A 14396-nucleotide genomic window follows, 5' to 3' on the forward strand; every position below is an offset into this window, starting at 1 on the left:
CTACAGACTCGAGTATCTTCAACTGCTTGTCACTTCCTCATACTGCTGGGTCATATGGCGTCCTCGGTGCATGTCACTTCGATGGCTCGCCTAGCCATGAGAGTGATGCAGTGGACCTTAAAATACCAGTGGATTCAAGCTTGTCAGCCAATGTCCAGCATTATCCAGGTTACAAAATAGCTCCGTCTGTCACTAGCCTGGTGGATACACCACTCCAATTTCATTCAAGGCCTTTCATTTCAGGCTCCAGAACCTCAAAGTTATAATGTTAAGATAATATGTTGCTGTTGTTTTACAATGTTACAATGTAAAGATAATATGACCTGCTGTCACACTATCCCACCAGTTATCATGTAAACCGATGTGATACTCATTTTTGAATGTCGGTATATAAAAACAAATAAATTAAAAAATAAATACCTAACTTTTTTTTCCTAGGCCCCATTCGAACCCAGAAGAACAGGCTCTGCATTCTTTGGATTGCAAACGTGCCCTAGCTTTCTATCTAGACTGCACATCGACCCACAGGAAATCTACTCAACTGTTTATTTCTTTTGATACCATCAAATTGGGAAGTCCTGTGGGAAAGCAGACCCTCTCCTCCTGGTTGGAGGAATGCATTTCTTTTTGCTACCAGCAAGCAGGCATTCCACTACAAGACTGTGTAAAAGCACACTCTGTCAGGGCCATAGCAACATTAGTAGCGCACCTCCAGTCAGTACCGCTTGCTGATATTTGTAAGGCTGCTACCTGGAGTTCTCTCCATACTTTCGTAGCCCATTATTGCTTAGATAAGGCTGGCACACAGGATTCCATCTTTGGCCAGTCCATTTTACGCAACTTGTTTTCAGTTTAACTTCCCAACATCCTTCCTCCGACCCATTCAGGGTTCAGGATGCCCTCCTAACCAAATTTTCACCTCTGTTGTTGTGTCTGTTGCCTGTCTTTGGATGCATTTGGTGCTTTGCTCGGGCATCCTCAGCTCGGTACTCACCCATATGTGAGGACTACCATCCTGCTTGTCCTGGGAGAAAGCAGAGTTGCTTACCTGTAACAGGTGTTCTCACAGGACAGCAGGATGTTAGTCCTCACGATACCCACGGAGTTGTTTTCGTTTATGTTTTCTTCTTTTATTTTTCACACATACACTTTTACTATAATACAAGACTGAAGGGGGACCCCTGCTGGATGCAGGGTCAGTGCATTGCTGGGCATGCCCAGTAAGTGCCAGTCAAAGTTCTAGAAACTTTGACAAAAGTGTTCCGTGTTTGGGCTCCATCCTGATGATGTCACCCATATGTGAGGACTAACATCCTGCTGTCCTGTGAGAACACCTGTTACAGGTAAGCAACTCTGCTTTCTCCCTCCCTGGGGTAGCTCCAGCACTCCCTCCTTTAGTAGCAGTTGTGGCTCTAGCAAAGCGTTTCTCTTTGGGGCCATCCATAAATGATGTCAAACTATTTTGGCATGAAATCAAACACTCCCCCCCTTTTGTTACACTTCGTCACAAATCTCCAAACCCCCTTTCAATTATAACATCACAAACTTAGAAACTCCCCCTTATATTAAGCTACAATACTGAACTGCAAACAATGATCAGTCCATGTTTAACTTGAGCAAAGTAGCATTAGTACTGTACACAGTCTAGGCATTTATCACACACTGCAGTCAGTTTGTATTATAATTAAAGCTGTTCAATGCTGCAATATCAAATAAGTAAGATGTCGAACTGTTTTTTTTGCAAGAACTTTTCAACCTGCCACGGCGACGAAAAGTGATCTGCCATTGTGCAAACAGGGGCGCTGCTGACGGAAACCTCGTTTTCTGGAACAGATAGTCCATGTAGATCTAGATTGCCTTCATCTTGCCACTCCGCATTCTTAGCTGCATCCTCTGCGCATGCAGTGATCGCCATCAGCTCACGTTGTGGACGGGCAGCCACTCTCAGTGGTTTGACAGGTTTGGTTGGAACTGCCTGATGTTTGTGCGTTGCTGTGTGGCTTCGCAGTATCACCGTAGAAGCAAAAATATTGATGACATGTCTTGCATATGCTATCACTTTATATTCTATTCGTGCTAATAGTTGGGACCCCCAAACTGATTGGGGGGGGGGGCGGGAAGTGGGGAAAGTGCACAAATGCATTGAGCTCCAGGCATTGCCACTGCTGCTGTGATAGCAAAGTAATCTTGTGACTTTGACTTTGTGACATCACAATATGTTCAATCCCCCTCTAACCCCTCGTCACAAAAGTGGTAACCTCCTCCCCCCTATCAGAGCATGACATAATTTATAGACGGCCCCTTTCTCTCTCTCTCTCCCTCAGCCCAGAACCCTCCTCTCTTTCTCCCCAACTTCCGTCTTTCTCTCTCTGCCTCCTCCACCCTCTGCCCAGCATCATCATCACCCCAAACCCCCCCCCCCTTCCTTTAGCCCTACTCACATGACATGGTAGGGCATTAGGGAGGAGGGTCCGATGGAATGGTACTCCCTTGGGCTTGACGTCCTGTGCGACTGCACAAGTTGCACACCCCAAAAGCTAGCACTGATACCAAACAAATTCACTGCACAGAGACCTAAAACTGAACAGTCTGGCATCTTCTGCCTTGGGTTTTGTTCCTCATATTCCCATAGCGAATAACCTTGCACAATTCGGAGTGGCATGTTGCAGCTTGCATGTGCAATTGTATTGAAATGACACAGCCTAGGCCAGTGATGGCGAACTCCAGTCCTCGAGTGCCACAAATAGGCCAGGTTTTCAGGATAGCCACAATGAATATGCATGAGATAGAGTTCCATACAATAGAGGCAGTGCAGACAAATCTATCTCATGCATAAGTGCAGACAAATCTATCTCATGCATATTCATTGTGGCTATCCTGAAAACCTGGCCTGTTTGTGGCACTCGAGGACTGGAGTTCGCCATCACTGGCCTAGGTTATGAAATGCTGTGCATCCTGGAGTAATTAACTCCCTAAAGGAATGTAAGGGGAGATCTCTACCTAAACGAATGTTAGAGGAGGCCAGGAAGCAAGAACCAGATTGAAATAAAGACATACTCTTTATCTTGTAGCTACACCATAAACCTGACATGTAGCAAAGGAGGATAAATGAAAGAAAGACCTCAGTAGCTTTCCCAGGACTTGGCAGAAAAACATTGGCAAATAGAATAGTACAGGAGCCAGTATCCTATAAATACAGTCAAATACTTTATTCCGCTAGAGCTCTCAGAAGTCAGCAAGAGGGAACAGTCTTGGCCTAACTGCTCCAGGTAATTTTATGCTTTTCATATTTTGCTGTCCTTTGGTTTTATATAGATTTGGTAATGGTACTGCTCTGTGGTTTTGCATTTATCAGTGGTTGTGGTTCAGATAACAAGCACAGGATATATTTTGCCTAGTTGATGTCTCCTTTATAATTTCTGATTTAGATTCCACCCTTCATGACTTGTCAGCCTCTTCAAATCAGATTACGTTCAGGTACTGTATTTTCCTGTCCCCAGACAGTTTATAATCTAAGGGCCTTTTACCAAACAAGTTTTCCCACAGACACAGAATGGGAGACTAATCTTAGTAAATCAGGCTCTAAATTACAAATGGAGGGTGAAGTGACTTGCCCAAGGTCACAAGGAGTGTCAGTGCGGTTTGAGTGCTGGTTTCCCTGGTTCACAGCCTGCTTCTCTAACCAAATATCTTCACTTCCTCATCCCTACACTCCGAGGATAACTTTCAAACAAACTCACACAGTGGCATATACATCTGGAAATGGCCACGAGCAGATCTACACAAGCATTTTATAACTCATAAAATATGCAAATCTCTACCCCGCAATACATGTGTAACCCCTGGCGGGACGGATCCTTTAGCTGTGAAGTGGGCCCTGTTTTGTTCTAATGATAACAAGAGAAACCTTGTTTTAACTTTGCTTTTTTTGTATAACTGTTGTGATATGTTTTAATCTGTAATTCGCCCAGCACGAGTTTTCAATGTAACGGAATATAAACATTTTTAAGATAAATAAATAAAAACTAGCCGGCACCCAGGGGCACATAGATAAGGAGATGGGCCCTTTCTGCACACAGCTCTTTCAGTTTCTCCACAGACAGCAATTAGACTCTGAGTTCCAGCGCTCCCTGTGGGGAGGGGGAATAAGTGTGACAGGGACCACAGTCTCACCACTAATAAGACCTGGGTGAACTCTTAAGTTTAGCTATAGAGAGAAGGTTAGAGTGGAGGGGGGTATCATTCAAATGCAGCTCCTCCTTCTGTGGAGTCTGGACTGGAGGCCGTCCCCCTGAAAGTCTATTTAGGAGTGTGGGAAGTAAAACAACACACGTTTCCCTTTCAGGAAAGATAAAACAGTGAACGAATAATATATTCAGCGAAAGGAGTATTTTTATTATATCATTTGCAAATGGATACCAACAGATCCAACACACGCATGTGCTATCAATGCTGGCATAAGCTTGCTATTAAAATACAGCGGTTTATATACTCAATTTTAGTTCCTCTTTTGTCTTGCCGTTAACTTGTTTTTTCTGTGACCTGATACTTTCTGTGACCCGGGGAGAGGAGAAAGGAGGGGTAGGAGGGAGCTGCTCTCAACATTTTCTTTCTTAATGTCTCTTAATATTACAGCTAACGGTTTCTGCAGAAAGATTTGACTTCACAGAAGCTGTGCAGGCAATTGTGCACTTTAGTTCATTACTTAGGCCTGCTCATGGTCTTAATGACAAGAGGAGTTTTTATTCAGGTATTGTGTTTCTATAAGAGGAGATTTCTGGAGAATAGGTTTTAATACTGTTATCTTTCTCTTATAATAAAAGTTTTCTAGTTAACCGGCTTCCAGCAGTTTTTCACAGCTTCTAACTTCCTCTTTTTATAGTAACTGTGCCATAGACAAGCTACATTATTTCTAACAGCAAGGTTATGCTTTCTCTTATAGCTTCTACATAAAGCTTACAATTTTTGATATTCACTTTAGCTTTATCTACTATATTTAGCAAAGCTGTGAGTACAATTCTAGCAGTCAATTCTTCCCACCCTGTCTATAGCACCATCCTGATTATAGGCTTATAGCAGCATAGGGTAGGTCACACAAAGCATTTTATATTTATCTTTATCAATGTAATAGCAACATCCAAATTCCATTTCTTACAGGAGCTCGGGAGGCAGTCCCTTTAGGTTTACAAAGCGTGCGGAGGGGTAGAGAAGTTTAACTTTTGTTGTTTTTGCAGGCCAGCCCAGCCTGTGGGTCCTGACCAGGGTTGGGAGGGTATTCTCCTTCCAGTACACAACCTGTCTGGTGGACTTTTCTCTCTGGGTCTACTTTAAGGGATTTTTAAGATTTTTATTAGGAGCCTCACTGGACACCTGGACTTTTGCAGCCCACAGGGACTGAGGAACTATGTGTGTAGGCTTCTCAGGAATAGGGAAGATAGACCCTTGAAGTGGTGGTGACCTCCTGTGAGGAGGGGACTCTGCTATTTTGATTCTGTTCCTCTTGGTGGAAAGAACAGGAGGAAGTGTGGCTGCCTCTTCATTCCTGTTTGAAACAAGAGAGCCTTTGGTTTCTGAGAGGATTCCTTATCATCAAGGATCCTGCGAGAGAGTTCTAAAGAAACTAAAATAAGAGAAGATCCAGAAGATCTGCTAACCGTGAGTAAAGGAAACATCACTGGGGACAGTCATCCGGTGATCACCACCCTGGGGAGAGAAAGAGAGAATTTACTGTCTGTGCCATAGACTGTTTTTGCAAGTTATCGGTTTTGGAAGAGGTTTTGCCAAGCTTAAAAGATCCTGTCCATCTGGGAGCTCCACTTATTTAATCCAAGAGGGTGGGAGTTTCCCTGATTCCCAATATAAGTGAGTCCTGCACAGATAGAGGGAAGAGACAGTAAAGAAATTGACAAGATAATTCTGTGGTGTTGCAGTTTGAGTTTTGTGCCATTCATCATCAGTGTTAACAACAAAGAGTTTTATTTTGGACACTACTAAATTGACTCCTGAGCATTTATTTTGCATTCACTGCACCCACATAAAGGACAGGCATCCTCCCCAGGGGAAACTACATACATCAATCAGGGAATGCGTAAAGAAATCATCCCTGTCACAGCAGGACCGGAAAGGCCTCCTTTCTACCCCTAGTTCAAAGACTCCACAGCTAGGGAAGTGTGGGAGACAGAACAGCTAGCCAGGGAAAGGTTCCAGCCCCAAAGAGTAACAAATAGTTTTGTGTACCCACCCATGCAGGAGAGGCACACCAGGCTGGGGTCACGCAATAGTTCCCAGGCCCTTTTGCAGCAGTCCCAGTACAAGCCTCTCTCCATCCTTGTAAAGAGCACTAATAATAATCACAGTCTTTTGAATCTCAAAAGCACACTGATAAGCATTGTGGTTTCCAACTTCTTTTACGGACTGTTGATTAGATGAATGAAGAGTATTTACAGCACTCAATTCAGCATTTCAATAAAGTCAATAACTAATAGGACAGCAGAAAGATTGATATACTTGTGACCTCACTCTTCTAGTAAAGTCTCTTAATTCCTTTGGAAGCACCCTGCAGTTCCCACATGGAGGGAAAAAGTCCAAACCTCTCTTCACTGATTTCTGCCCTTGAACCTCCCCAGTTAAATGGTATACTCCTTTCTGGTTAGGGAAACCAAAGGTTCCCTACATATCAATGCATGGAACACGGATACTTTTCCTACCTATTTTAAAAATGTGCATGCGTATATTTTACGCATAAAAGTAGTTAGACAATTTTAAAACACGTGCGCATAAATGAAATTAATCAGTGAACCAACTACCCCAGCAGTTCACCCAATCTTATTCCAGGTTATTGAAACCTTTCTGGGTCTTCAGCCTGTACTCCTCCCAGTTCACCCAGACCTCCCACCCAGACAGTTCTGCACAATAACCACATTTAATATCACTTACTCCAGATAATTAGCTGGTGTAAAACTACACGAGTAAGCTGGCAAATGTACGTACATGTCTTTTAAAATAGCAACTAGGGGCGGTAACTTTAAAACAAGCTTTCAGGTATCCGTCTAAGCGCGTAAGTGCACATATGCAGGAATTTTAAATCGTATGAACAATTGCGTGTACACAAAATATATCCATTGTGCGTATGTGTGTTCCTAATTTTAAATGGTTATTCAAGCAGGCGTAGTTCACGTTTCTTCCTTGGGACTTTGTCGGCTTTAATGCACACAGGTTAGTGGATTATAAAACATGCTTGCGTGAAGGACATTCCCAGTTTTACCAATTACTCCACCAGTTTGCCCAGTCCTTCTTGAGGTCTTCCAGATCTCTCTGATTCTTCAACCCGCACGCCCCCTAGTTTAATCAGACCCCTCATCCAGTTGTTTTAGGTCTACAAAGTTTTTTTATGTAGACTTACACCGCATCAAGGGCAGAAGTAAATATGCATGGGTAACAGATTTAAAATATGGATTTAGGAACGTAAGTAAATATTAGCTCTGCCCTGGAATGCCCCCAACACCCTGATTCCGCCCCTTTTTTCACGTGTTGAGTTGCTCACGCACGTGCATATACGCACATTCGTGTATATGGTCCTTTTAACGCTAGCAAATCTTAAAATTCACCCCTTCATTTGTAATTCACCCTTCTATGCTACATGAACCACTCATGTCTCTGAAGTCCAGGAAATGCACGTTTCCTGACAGCAGCAGTCTATATTAAATCCTTCAGTCTTAGTTGCAATAAACCTGATAATTATCTTATCCCCTATGTGCCTGATATCTGTTGTGCTGTTCACTATGGGGTGGATTTTCAAACAACTTTAGGGCCTCATATTTTAAGTATTTTTCCCATAGATACAGAATGGGAGTAAAGCCTTAGTAATTCAGGCCCTTAGCTGGCATTATCCAGCTACGGTAGATTAGTCAAGGTGAAAATTTCTGCCTGCCCTCAGCTAATCCCCACCGGCATTTAGCTGCTCAAAACGTGGATTGTGCTGTGGTGCAGTAGTTGGATCAGGGAGAAGGAAGAGGGAGACGTTAGCCAGATAGTGCACGTTTCAAAGCCTTCCTTCACTCTGGGCTACGGGACAAATATTTATTTCGCTCTAATTTTAGATGCGCAAGAAACAGGAGGTAATTCCGGACTCGGCCGTCTCACATTGGAGGACGTCATTTCCAAGTAAGACCTTTTGATGCTGCCTCTTGCCAGTTGGATCAGAAGACCTTCTTTAAATGTCTGGAGATCGGATAATATACTAGAGAGCGACTACATCGAGCAATCAACAATTTAAGACAAGCCCCCCTGCTGCAGTTTCTTTGAAATGTCAGCTGACGTCGAGATTGGGTTTATTAACCTAAACATATTTTGCCAACATGTGCTCTTGTGACCTGGAGATAGATTTACACAGTTTATATGCTAGATTTTGGTTTACATGCAATGGAAAAATTAAGAAAAATAGATAATATTCAGAATCTATCGCTGCAATATAATGCCGCTTCTCCACAAAACAAAGGAACGTTTAGAGCACTGGGAAAAGCTCCCCCTGTCAGTAAGTGGACGAATTCAGTTATTTAAAATGGTAGAGCACCCACGATAGTTTTATGTCCCTCTGGCTCCTAAAGACTCATGTGAAAGATTTGGAAAGGAGTCTGGGCGCTTTCCTGTGGAGCAGGAAGCGAGCGAGGGCTACACTATCAATCTTACAGCTACCCTGAGTCAAGGGGGGGCGGGGGGGGGGGGGGATGGATTGCCCAAACCTGCGTGTGTATAACCTAGCCTGCCTCCTCCGACATGTACGGGATTGCTTACTGGGCTCTGAAACCTACACACTCCTTGGCCTGCTCCAGGTTTGTTGCGGTCCCCTTAAACTCCAGAACTTCCTGTATGTCTCTGGGGCAGATACGCCCAGAGAAGTCTCCTATAACCAATTTTTAATCAGTTGCAGGAAGGTATGGCGCAGTTTGTGCCACAAACTTGGAGTACCATGGGAAATATTGCCCTTTATCTCATTACGTTGCCATCCCAAATTCCCTCCAGGATGCGGGTGTTCGGTGTTAACTACCTGGGAGACCAAGGGACTGGAATTCCTTCCACAATTTTTGCAGAAGAAAACTGATAGGGTCCTCCCTTTTGACACCTTGCGTCAGGAATATGACCTTTCCCATAAAGAGTTCTACATGTACTTACAAGTTAGACACTTTATTGAACATGATTTATTACGGAGACGCAGTACATTTAATAAGCCCATTTTTGTCAAATTTTTCTCCACCCCGGCAGGTCAACCAACGACATGTGCCTCTCTAAAGAGGGCGGTAGGAGGACTCACAGTTTCAGGTCAGCTACTGGAGCTCTCGGGGCGATGGAACAGGGAATTGAGTACTGCAATTACCCCCAAGACTCTGGGGCGTTGTTTTGTGGGCAATAAACAAGTATCTGACAAAGTATTATTGAGGGAAACCCAATATAAATTTCTTAGACGGATGTATGTATCCCATAATTGGGTATGTAAGGCCAAATTGACTAATAGTAACATTTGTGTTAAATGTCAAACTGCAGTGGGAAGTTGGAACTCTTATACATTAATTTTGGACTTGCTGTAAAATACACTGGTTTTGGTGTCATGTTTTAAGTTATCCTGGTGGACTGTTACACTCGCACATCCTGGGTGAGCTGTGTTTATGTCTTTTTGTCTATCACCTCAAATTGCCGGCCACGATCTCAATTAGACAGAGGATATTCCTACAAAAAGCTTTTGGCTGGCGAAGAAATCGATTCTGGAAACATGGCTGAAAGAGGAGGCCTCGATGATATCCGCTTGGAGAGTGAAATTGCACCGTATGGCTGTCTTCGAGTATATTACAACCAAAAGGTCGACTCCAGTGCAATATAAGGCGTTTATGGATAGATGGTCTGAGTTTCTTCTATCTCTCAACACCAAGGCATGCAGTAGACTTCTTGATATGTCATAACTGGCACTTCACCTCCCAGGGATTTCAAACTCTCATCACTTTCTGACGGCTCTTTGTAGTACCCTGGAGCAGAAACCCTCATGGCACACTACTACCCACCAGAGAAGGGATGGGGGAAGGGGGGGGGGGGGGAAGGGGAGTAAGTTGTAATACAGGCAAATGTTTATAGCTTTCATGTTCTGGTTGATAATTGGAAAAATTGAAAATAAAGATATATAAAAAAAAATAATTCTCAAAAACCAATAAAATATTTTAAGACAGCAGACACATCATATAACATCCAATAATTAAAACAATAAGAATTAAAAAAAAATCCCCTGCTTTCTATACCTTCCAGTCATCCTGAGATTGTTCTAGATTAGTGGGGGTGAGGATGTACACAAACTTTCTCTTCCCTCACACACATGCCGACACAAACACATACAAACACACTCGCTCCTTTGCACCTGCTGACACCCTATACACACATGCTCCCTTGCACTCACTCTCACCTATATACACATACACACACACAAGCTCCCTCGTACCCACTGACACCTACACACACACACACACACACACACTCTTGCACCCACTGACACAATCACACATGCTTCCTTCACCCAGGAGCGGATTGGCCTATCGGGGGATTGGCCATCTGCTGGTGGGCCAGTGGTCTATGGGTACATTGTCAATCAAACTGCTTGACAGGTGAGAAAAGGATGACAGCAGCCAATCAGCATTCACTTCTGGTCTAAGTCCTGCCCACTCTCCTCCCATTCCTATAGAAGTGAGTGGATGTCACACCCATTCCCCCACCCCAAACCCCATCCCTCCTGCCCCAAACCATACCCCCACCCACCCCTGGCCATGCCCTACCCCACCTCTAACTCCGCCTACACCCCTCCCACTTCATAGAAGTGGAGTGGCCTCTTCCATGCCCTGTCCCAAACCAAACCCCATGTGATGTCACTGATATGACAACATTGACGGTCCAACCCTCACCACACCCCCAAAAATATGCCCCCTAGATCATCATCAGAAAAGGCCCTATCGCCTTTTAATGATGACAGAATTAATGGAGTCTGGCAGTTTTTGATGATCTCACTGGAAGAACAACCCAAACCCACCCCACATCCAAAAAATGCACCCCGGCCCCTAGAACGTCATAAAAAATATCTCTGACACTTTTAAAATGACAGAGCCAGAAACAGGTTTTTCTAACCCCTCTATTTTAAAAGTTATTAGCTGTGACATAGCAGAAAGGTCTCTCTCATTCTGTGTTTTGTGACAGGGGGAATTTCCCCCTTCCCTCCTCCTCTCACTATAGATATGCATGCCCAATGACCCTACCTGGCAGACATAAAATGTGAAATTTGAGATCTTTTGTAGTATACAAAAAGTATGATGAATAGCAGGGTGTGTGGGGGCTAGAAAGTCAGATAAGCAAAAAGTAAATAAAATAAGCCTTGAGTTTGTTTTTTTTAAATACAGACCATTGTGTTTTACAAATACGTATACAGCACCTACACAGTGCAAAAAGAATGTTTTTAAATTGAGAAAATATAGACTGGGTTGCTTTGCTGATTGCAAGCCATGTAGTTCATATAGACATGCCTGATACGCACTACCGGATGCAGAAATAAGTACATGATAACTAACATGTGATAGCGGTCATGTACAAACACAACCCCGATAGAAAGCAGAGTTGCTTACCTATAACAGGTGTTCTCACAAGACAGCAGGATGTTTGTCCTCACATATGGGTGACATCATCAGGATGGAACCCAATCACAGAACACTTTTGTCAAAGTTTCTAGAACTTTGACTGGCACCTACTGGGCATGCCCAGCATGGCACCAACCCTGCATCCAGCAGGGGTCCCCCTTCAGTCTCGTGTATAGCAAGAAGTACGTGCAAAAAATAAAATTACAAATCTCAAGCGAACCGAAATCCACGGGTGGCAGGCGGGTTCCGTGAGGACTAACATCCTGCTGTCCTGTCAGAACACCTGTTACAGGTAAGCAACTCCGCTTTCTCACAGGACAAGCAGGATGGTAGTCCTTGCATATGGGTGAGTAGCGAGCTGAGGATGACCGAGCAATGCACCAAATGCACCCAAAGACGTGCAACAGGCACAATAACAGGGGTGGATTTGGGTAGGAGGTCATCCTGAAAACCCTAAACGGGTCGCTGGTAGGATGTTGGGTAGTTGAGAATAAGTTGCGTAGAATAGACTGGCCAAAAATGGAATCTTGCCTGCCAGCCTTATCTAAGCAATAATGAGCAGCGAAGGTATGGAGAGAGCTCCAGGTCGCAGCCTTACAAATATCAATAAGTGGCACCGAACAAAGGTGTGCCACTGAGGTAGAGTGTGCTTTTACACGGTCTTGTAGCGGAATGCCTGCTTGCTGGTAGCAAAAGGAGAAACAGTCCGCCAACCAGGAGGAAAGGGTTTGTTTTCCCACTGGATTTCCCAATTTGATGTTATCGAAAGAAACAAATAATTGCGTGGACTTCCTGTGGGCTGACGTGCGCTCCAGATAAAAGGCTAGGGCACGTTTGCAGTCCAGGGAATGTAGAGCCTGTTCTCCTGGGTTTGAATGGGGCCTTGGAAAGAAAGTACGTAAGATGATGGATTGATTAAGATGAAATTCCGACACTACCTTTGGTAAAAACTTAGGGTGTGTACAGATGACCACTCTGTCATGTAGAATTTTAGTGTAAGGCGGGTAGGTGACTAATGCCTGTAACTCACTAACTGCGAGGGGATGTTATAGCAAGAAGAAAAACACTTTCCAGGTGAGATAGCGGAGATCGCAGGAGTGGAGAGGTTCAAACAGAGATTTCATGAGCTGTCCTAAGACCACGTTAAGGTCCCAAGCGGGGGCTGGACGGTGCCATGGAGGTTTCAGGTGGAGCAAACCTCTCATGAAACATGTGACTAAGGGTTGTGTTGAAATAGAGACATCTCCCACGCCGTTGTGGAAAGCGGCTACCACACTGACATGCACCCTTATAGAGGAAGTTTTCAGGCCTGACTCTGACAAATGCCAGAGATAGTCCAGAAATTTCGCAGTGGAACAAGTGAAGGGGTCTATGGACATGAACGTGCACCAGACCGTAAACCTTTTCCACTTAGAACGATAAGACCATCTCGTGGAAGGCTTTCGTGAAGCTACCAGGACTCAGGATACCGACTTCGAAAGGTTAAGGGGTTGAAGTATTAATCTTTCAACATCCAGGCCATCAGGGATGGGCCTGGAGGTTGGGGTGGCGTAGGCACCCGTCTTTCTGAGTTATCAGAAGTGGATCCTCCCCTAGAGGGATGCGCCGACGAACTGATAGGTCCCGGAGGATTGGGAACCAGACTTGGCGTGGCCAGTGAGGGGCTATCAGAATCATTAAGCCCTGGTCTCTTCGTTATAACCACTGCTATTACTAGCAACGGTAACATGGAATAGACTTAGTTTTTGGGTACTTGCCAGGTTCTTATGGCCTGGATTGGCCACTGTTGGAAACAGGATGCTGGGCTTGATGGACACTTGGTCTGACCCAGTATGGCATGTTCTTATGTTCTTATGTAACTTCACGAGAGTCTTCGATATGAGTGGAAGTGGGGTGTACGCGTGTTGCGTCCGTCGGTCGCAGACGGTTGTGACCACTCTGCCTTACCTCTTTTCTTCCTCCTTCTCTCTCCTTGGGCAAGATGTCTGCCTCCGGTGCCGAGTGCTGAGGGTCTCGGCGTTTCCAACCTAGCATAGGCGTTCCAGTCCACCATACTCACTCCCGAGGCCTCTTAGGGCGTGAGCGCACACATCTCCTCGCTCAAATACATGTCATGGTGGGAACCTCAGGGGCGGCCCCACCGCATGACGTCATTACCTCCGGGTATATCAAGCCTCTGCTTTCGCTACCACATTGAGTTAGCAAGGACTTCGGTTTAGCTACCCTGACAGCTCTAAGCTGCACGCTTAGATGCCGCTATCACTCCAAGGGCCTCGCTCCTCTAGGATCTCTAGACACCCACTCCTCGGGGGTCTCTCGCTTCCAACTTCCCTTCGGGGCCTTCACTAACTAAGACAACCTCTCCTCGGGGGTCTTTCTCTCTCTTCTCCATTTCAGGATATCGGACTATCAGGTTCTCGCTCCTCGAGGGCCTACCGGCCTATGTATCCTGCACCACGGACATTCAGTCCCACCATTTCATCATCAGGAAGACGCTTTCATTCCTGTGAGTATGTCTACAATCCAGTGCTCCAGCTCCACCCACCAGCCATGGCGTTACCCACACTGCGGGCTCCCGCCTATCATGAACATCTGGGTGAGATTATACATCCGAGTCTGTTGAACATATTGGCACCTCGTGGATCAGTGCCTTACCTTCCTGCCTACATCATCTATCTACATGCAGTACAATAAAGCCCTCTATCCATACTGTGTCTGCTATCTGCATTTCAGCCT

General features: G+C 44.8%; 1 long non-coding RNA gene across 1 annotated transcript; it reads left to right on the forward strand.

Annotated features, from left to right (window-relative positions):
- The first annotated feature begins 2891 nt into the window (after window positions 1–2891).
- Window positions 2892–10059, forward strand: LOC115087736. The gene is made up of 5 exons (XR_003855602.1): window positions 2892–3269; window positions 3429–3477; window positions 5517–5655; window positions 8100–8533; window positions 9262–10059. It is a non-coding gene; the product is annotated as an uncharacterized LOC115087736 (long non-coding RNA).
- Window positions 10060–14396: the final 4337 nt, after the last annotated feature.

Source organism: Rhinatrema bivittatum, chromosome 1 (assembly GCF_901001135.1).
Source record: "Rhinatrema bivittatum chromosome 1, aRhiBiv1.1, whole genome shotgun sequence".
In the NCBI taxonomy this organism is placed as follows: domain Eukaryota; kingdom Metazoa; phylum Chordata; class Amphibia; order Gymnophiona; family Rhinatrematidae; genus Rhinatrema; species Rhinatrema bivittatum.